This window comes from Heterodontus francisci, unplaced genomic scaffold (genome assembly GCF_036365525.1).
Source record: "Heterodontus francisci isolate sHetFra1 unplaced genomic scaffold, sHetFra1.hap1 HAP1_SCAFFOLD_313, whole genome shotgun sequence".
Lineage (NCBI taxonomy): Eukaryota > Metazoa > Chordata > Chondrichthyes > Heterodontiformes > Heterodontidae > Heterodontus > Heterodontus francisci.
This window is the reverse complement of record NW_027141364.1, coordinates 2,051,085-2,058,631: the sequence shown is the minus strand read 5'-3', so window position 1 is coordinate 2,058,631 and position 7,547 is coordinate 2,051,085. Positions and strand designations below refer to the sequence as shown.

At 43.8% G+C, this 7,547-nt stretch overlaps 1 non-coding gene across 1 annotated transcript; it reads right to left on the bottom strand.

The window, feature by feature from the left end:
* Positions 1-1,128: 1,128 nt before the first annotated feature.
* Positions 1,129-1,219, bottom strand: trnar-ucu (transfer RNA arginine (anticodon UCU)). Its single transcript is given in 2 exon segments — positions 1,129-1,164; positions 1,183-1,219. It is a non-coding gene; the product is annotated as a tRNA-Arg (tRNA).
* Positions 1,220-7,547: the final 6,328 nt, after the last annotated feature.

Here is a 7,547-nt window from a genome sequence, read left to right as displayed (position 1 = left end):
CTAGTGACAATTTATAATGGCCAATTTACCTATCAACCTGCAAGTCTTTTGGCTTGTGGGAGGAAACCGGAGCACCCGGAGAAAACCCACGCAGACACAGGGAGAACTTGCAAACTCCACACAGGCAGTACCCAGAATCGAACCCGGGTCCCTGGAGCTGTGAGGCTGCGGTGCTAACCACTGCGCCACTGGTGCAAGTGCCCCACGAACCAGAACCCACTACTACCACACCAGTCTTTCAGCCGCACATTACTTTCTCTAATCTTATTTGTCCTATGCCAATTTGCACACGGCTCAGGTAATAATCCAGAGATGATTAACTTTGAGGTTCTGCTTCTTAATTTGCTGCCTAGTTCCTCATACTGACTTTGCAGAATCTCTATCCTTGTCCTGCCTATGTCCTTGGTACCGACATGGACCACGACGACTGGATCCTCCCCCTCCCATTGTATGTTTCACTCCAGCCCTGATCAGATGTCCTGAATCCTGGCACCGGCAGGCAACACAGCCGTCTGGACTCTTGCTCTTTGCTGCAGAGAACAGAGTCAATCCACCTGACTATACTGTCCCCTACTACCACTACATTCCTTTTTACTCCCTCTTTGAGCCGCAAACACGTACTGCAGACGTGTTTGCCCTGGATCGCACTGGCATCCAGGAGCTCCCACATGCTGCAGCTGTGACACATCACCTGTCCTGTCATCCTTAACGTGTTTCAATTAACTACTGAAATATTTTATTCAATTATTCATTTTACTGTATATCTAATTAAACTTACCACTAGTTTGTTTACTATTTTAAACGTTAGAACTAAAATGAACCTTAATCACTTACCAGATGTGCATCAAGCAGGTCGGTCCTTCCAAACCAATCAACTACCTGCTTGCCTGTGATGTCACAGCTTACCAGATCCTCACCAAACAGCTCCTTCCACTGCACCGAAGAAAGAACCAAATCCTGTCTCCTCACCCCAGCGGCTCTCTGATTCCCTGCTCTCACTCTCCATTGTGACGTCACTCCTCGATTTTTTTTTCCCCTGCTCTGCTCCTCTCTCTCTCCGAGTCTGTGCTTTTGGCGCATTTCTTCATTTGTTGTTCCGTTGTGCTCTTCTGTTTCTGGTCCAAAATCTGACTCAGATGGGACTTGAACCCACAACCTTCGAATATCTTCTTAATCATTATTTAGAAGTCCAACACGCTATCCATTGCGCCACCAAGCCTCACACTTTTTGTTTGACATCACTAAGGCCTTTGATCTTGTCAGCAGAGACGGACTCTTCAAACTGCAATGGAACATAGGCTGCCCTCCTGTCCTCTTGGGCATCATCTCTTCTTTCCACGAGAACATGCACAGTTCCATCAGTTACAATGGAGCGACATCAGACGCTTTCAAGATCAGCAGTGGGGTAAAGCAGGGCTGCACGCTGGCGCCAACTCTCTTAGGAACAGAGGAACATAGGAGTAAGCCATTCAGCCCGTCGAGCCTGCTCTGCCATTCAATTCGATCATGGCTGATCATCTACCTCAAAGCCCCTTTCCCGTGCTATCCCCATATCCCTTGATGTCATGAGTATCAAGATTTCTATCAATTTCTGTCTTGAACATGCTCAATGATTGAGCTGCCACAGCCCTCTGGGGCACAGTATTCCAATGATTCACCACCGTCTGAGTGAAGAAATTCCACCCATCTCAGTTTTAAATGGCCTACTCCTTATTCTGAGACGATGTCCTTTGGTTTTAGACTCACCAACCAGGGCAAACATCCTGTCTACATCCACACTGTCACGCCCTGTAAGAATTTTGTCAGTTTCAATGAGATCACCTCTCATTCTTCGAAACTTTAAGGAATACAGGCCCAGTTTCCTCATAAGACAATCCCACCATCCCAGGGATTAGTCTGGTGACATAAAAACAAGAAATGCTGGAAACACTCAGCAGGTCTGGCAGCATCTGTGAAAAGAGAAGCAGAGTTAACGTTTCAGGTCAGTGACCCTTCTTCGGAACTGACATATATTAGAAAAGTCACAGGTTATAAGCAAGTGAGGTGGGGGTGGGGCAAGAGATAACAAAGGAGAAGGTGTAGATTGGACAAGGCCACATAGCTGATCATCAGCAAAGGCAAACAAAATGTTAATGGTGTGTTGAAAGACAAAGCATTAGTACAGATTAGGTGTTAACGGACTGAATATTGAACAGCAGCAAGTACAAACCTGAAAAAAAAACAGCAGGTAAGCAAACTGAACAAACTGAGATGAAATGAAATGAATGCAAAAAAAAGATTAGTCTGTTGACCCTCTGTTTCACTCCCTCTTTGGCAAGTATATCCTTCAAAAGATGAGGAGACTAAACTGTACACAATACTCCAGTGCGGATTCACCAAGGCTCTATACAATTGCAGCAAGACATCTTTACTCCTGTACTCATGACCCCTCGTGTGGGTACAACATACTATTTGCCTTCCCAATTGATTGCTGCACCTGCACAAGAGCTTTTAGTGTCTCAGGAACAAGGACACCCAGGTCCCTTTGGACATCGACACTTCCCAACCTCTCACCATTTAAGAAATACTCTGTCTTTCTGTTTATTCCACCAAAGTGGATAACTTCACACTTATTCACATTATATTCCATGTTCTTGCCCATTCACTTAGCCGCTCCAGGTCCCCTAGAAGCCTCTCTGCATCCTCCTCACAACTCACACTTCACCTAGCTTTGTGTCATCTGCAAACTTGGAAATATTATATTTAATCCCCACATCCAAATCATTTATATAGGTTGGTAACAGCTGTGGCTCCAACACTGATCCTTGCAGTACCCCAATAGTAACAGCCTGCCGTCCTGAGGAGGACCCGTAATTCCTGCTCTCTGTTTTCGGTCTGTTAACCAATTCTCAATCCATATCAGTATATTATCCCCAAGCCTATGTGCTCTAATTTTGTTTACTCACCTCCTGTGTGGGACCTTACCAAAGGAAAATGCAAATACCACACATCCACTGGTTCTCCTTTATCTGTTCAATAGGTAACATCCTCAAAAAACGCAAGATTTTTTTCAAACCTGTTTTCCTTTTCATAAATCTGTGTTGACTCTGCCCAATCATATCATCATTTTTGAACTGTCTAGTTATCACATCCTTTATAATTGGCATATTCTTCTCCATGCTGCTATTGTACACTTTCAATGACTCAGATGGGGGTGTGCACCTGCACATCAGAGCGGACGACAAGCTGTTCAACTTGGCAAGACTGTGCGCCAAGACAAAAGTGGGTAAATTGCTATGCTGTGAGTTGCTGTTTGCTGATGATGCTGTGCTGACATCCCATAATGAAGTTCAGTCACAGCAGCTTGTAGATCGGTTCTCCCTGGCCTGCAAAGAGTTTGGACTGACGATCAGCATCAGGAAGATGAAAGTTATGGGCCAGGACGTAGAGACTCCACTTTCCATCAACATCGACAAACTCACTTTGGAGGTTGTCAACAGCTTCACATACCTTCGATCAACAATCACCAGCAATCTGTCCCTTGATACTGAAATCAGCACCAGGATTGCCAATGCTGCAGCTGTCATGTCAAAGTTGAGAAGACAAGTGTGAACCGACAGCAAACTGACCGAAAATACAAAGCTCCACGTGTACTCGGCTTGTGTTCTCAGCACCCTCCTTTATCGTAGAGAAGCATCAACAACTTATACAAACCAAAAAAAGCGGCTGAACAGCTTCCACCTCCACTGCCTCAGATGGATACTGGGCATCTCCTGGCAGGACAGAGTGCCGAATGTGGAAGTACACCAGCGTGCAGGGATCCGCAGCATGTTTGCCTTCTTGAGTCAGCGGTGACTCTGTTGACTGGGCCAAATGGATGACGGTCACATTGCCAAATACATGCTCTATGGTGAGCTTGCTATCAGCACGAGACCAACAGGTCAGGGAAAAAAATCAAGTCCTTTGGAGAGGTTTGAGTTAATTCAGGAGAGTGGGCATGGATTTATAAATGGGAGTTCATGCTTGACGAATCTAACTGCATTTGTTGATAAACTATCTGAGAATGCTGATGAAGGGAATGCAGTGGATGTTGTTTATATGGATGTTACGAAAGCATTTTATAAAGTACCACATAAAAGGGTGGTTAACAAAATTGAGGTTCATGGATTAGGAGGGTCAGTGTCCATTTGGGTAGTAAATTGTTTTAAAGACTGAAAACAGCGAGTCATATTAAATGGTTGTTGGTCAGACAGGAGGATAGTCGACAGTGGAGTTCCCCAAGGGTCAGTGCGAGAACCACTGCTTTTTTTGCTAAAGGTAAGTGACTTGGATCTTGGAATACAGAGTAGAATCTCAAAATATGCCGATAACACCAAAGTTGGAGGAGTGGCAAACAGTGAGGATGATATGAACTGCCTGCAACAGGACAGTGATGGGCTAGCAGAATGGGCAGACAGGTGGCAGATGGAATTTAATAGCGACAAGTGTGAGGTGATGTATTTTGGCATAAGGAATAGGGAGAGGCAATATATACTTAATGGCACAGTTCTAAAGAGTGTGCTGGAAGAGAGGGACTTGGGGTCCATGTGCATCGATCTTTGAAGGTGGCAAGACATATTGCGAGAGTGGTTAGCAAAGCATATGGGATCTTGGGCTTTATAAATAGAGGCATTGAGGACAAAAGCAGGGAAGTTATGCTGAACCATTATCAAACTCTGGTTAGGACCCTATTGGAGTGTTGCTTCCAGTTCTGCTCAGCAGACTTTAGAAAGAATGTGAGGGCCCTTGAGAGGATGCAGAGGTGATTTGCCAGAATGGATCCAGGGATGGGAGATTTTAGTTACAAGGTTAGGTTGGAAAAGCTAGGATTATTCGGCCTATATCAAAGGATATTGAGTGGAGAATTGTTAGAGGTGTATAACAACTCTAGAGAACAGGCCATCCTGGACTGGGGATTGTGTAATGAGAAAGGATTAGTTAACAATCTTGTTGTGTGGGGTCCCTTGGGGAAGTGCGCCCTTAATATGATAAAATTCTTCATTAAGATGGAGAGTGAGAGAGTTGATTCCGAGACTAGGGTCCTGAATCTAAACAAAGGAAACTATGAAGGTATGAGGTGGGAGTTGGCTATGATAGATTGGGGAACGTTACTTAAAGGGTTGACAGTGGATAGGCAATGGCTAGCATTTAAAGGGCGCATGGATGAATTACAACAATTGTTCATTCCTGTCTGTGCAAAAGTAAAACAGGAAGGGTTGCTCAACTGTGGCTTACAAAAGAAATTAAGGAAAGTATTAGATCCAAGGAGGAGAAATATAAAATGGCCAGAACAAGCAGCAAACCTGACGATTGTGAGCAGTTTGGAATTTAGCAGAGGAGGACAAAAGGATTGATGAAGAAGGGGGAAATAGAGTATGAGCGTCAGACAGCAGAGAACATTAAAACTAACTGTAAAAGCTTCTATAGATGTGTGGAGAGAAAAAGATTAGTGAAGACAAATGTGGGTCCCTTACAGTCAGAAACGGGGGAATTTATAATGGGGAACAAAGAAATGGCAGACCAATTAAATACATACTTTGGTTCTGTCTTCACAAAGGAGGATACAAATTACCTCCCAGAAATGTTCGGGAACATAGGGTCTAGTGAGAAGGAGGAACTGTATGAAATCAGTATTAGTAGGGAATGTTTGGGAAATTGATGGGATTGAAGGCCGATAAATCCCCAGGGCCTGATAATCTACATCCCAGAGTACTTAAGGAAGTGGCCCTTGAAATAGCAGATGCATTTCTGGTCTTTTTTCAAAATTCTGTAGACTCTGGAACAGTTTCAATGGATTGGACGGTAGTTAATGTAACTCCACTATTTAAAAAAGAGGCAAAAAGATAACAGCGAATTATATCCCGGTTAGCCTGACATCAGTCGTGGGGAAAATGCTGGAGTCCATTCTAAAAGATGTAATAGCAGAGTGCAATAATAACTCGTCTCCACTCCTCGTATTTCTAAATCCCACACATTCACTATAATGTGAACGATTATTTCCTGTTGTGTCTCGCTCAGATTTGTAAACTTCACTGTATTGGAGTGAGGTGATATCTACTGGCGGGAAGCAAGAACTGCAATCAAGCAGCAGAAACTCCACAGCCTGTCAGGGTTAAAGAAACATTGCAATGTGAGGATACAGCGAAGTGGTTTGATTGGGTAGATGGAGGCATGATTCCACTTCTGGTGGTGTCTGAAGCAAAGGCCAGAAATACAAGATTGTCATTAATAAAAGAAATGAGGAATTCATGAAAAATGTAGTAACGTAGTGAGTGGTTAGAATGTGGATCGAACAGAAAGTGAGATTGGATGGACTGAAGCAGTCTGAAAGGATGGCTGAACAAACGTTGAGTGCCTTGAAACGTTAACTGTGTTTCTCTCAGCACTGATGCTGCCAGAGCTGCTGAACATTTCCAGCACTTTCTGTTTTTATTTCAGCCTTTGCAGGATGTTGCTTTGATCTGAAAAAAAATGGATGATTGACTGGGGGGTTCCAGTGAAATTCCACAGCAGCTAAAGAAACCAAACTGATCAGTGGCTCGTTGGTCTAGGGGTATGATTCTCGCGTCGGGAGTATGGTTTATTAACATGCGAGAGATCCTGGGTTCATGTGCCAGACGAGCCCTGGGCTGCTGGCATTTTTAGATTAAGGTTATCTATTGGTTTCAGCCTTGCAGAAGGTGTAATTGACTGCCAAACGGAGCTGGCTTGAGGACCAGACAACTGGATTCAAAGAGCTTGTCGACAAAATTGTAATTAACTAAATGTACAGATAGCCAAGTGGGAATATGAAGTTGTTGCAGTAATTGAGACCTGACTCCAAAAACAACATGACTGGATTGGAATGGAATTCTTCAGTGTTTCTGTTGTTTGGCTTGCATTGACTCATCGATTTTCTTGTTTTTCACTTTGTCGATGCCTTTGAATAATTGTGGATCCTTCTTCAGAGTGTCTTCTTTCACCAGGTAGTTCTGACCTCTGATGATGTTGATCGTAATCAGCTTCAATTCGCTGATAGTTTTGGAACTGAGCAGATTTCCTTTGCTTGAGTCTACAACATGGAACTCAGTCTGACATGTGGACCCATGGGAGGATTTGAATGCCACCCCTGCGTTGGAGTTGCATCCATCCAATAAAAGACCGAGTAGAAGTGACAGTTCTGTCAGTCGAACATGAGACTTTTAATGGCAGGGTTGTGAGTTTGAGTGCCATTCAGTTTTTCCCTTTTTTAAGTCGTCATGAGCAGAGAGTACAGGGAGTGTTTGAAATGAGCAAGTCTCGCTTTGATTCAGGACTCTTACCTCTCTGCAGCATCTCACGATGAAAGATTGAATTTGATCTCATTTCCTTCTCAGCTCGGGGTCTGTGCGGCTCAGTGGCACTTCTGGCTGTCTCACGCTTCACAATCCATCAGTACTGAGAAAGCAATGGGGAATATTACTCACATGTTGTGTTCTTGAATTTTTTGGAAAACTTGAATGTATGTATTTTCCTCCAAAACAAGGACACCAATAATCTATTGATGTAGG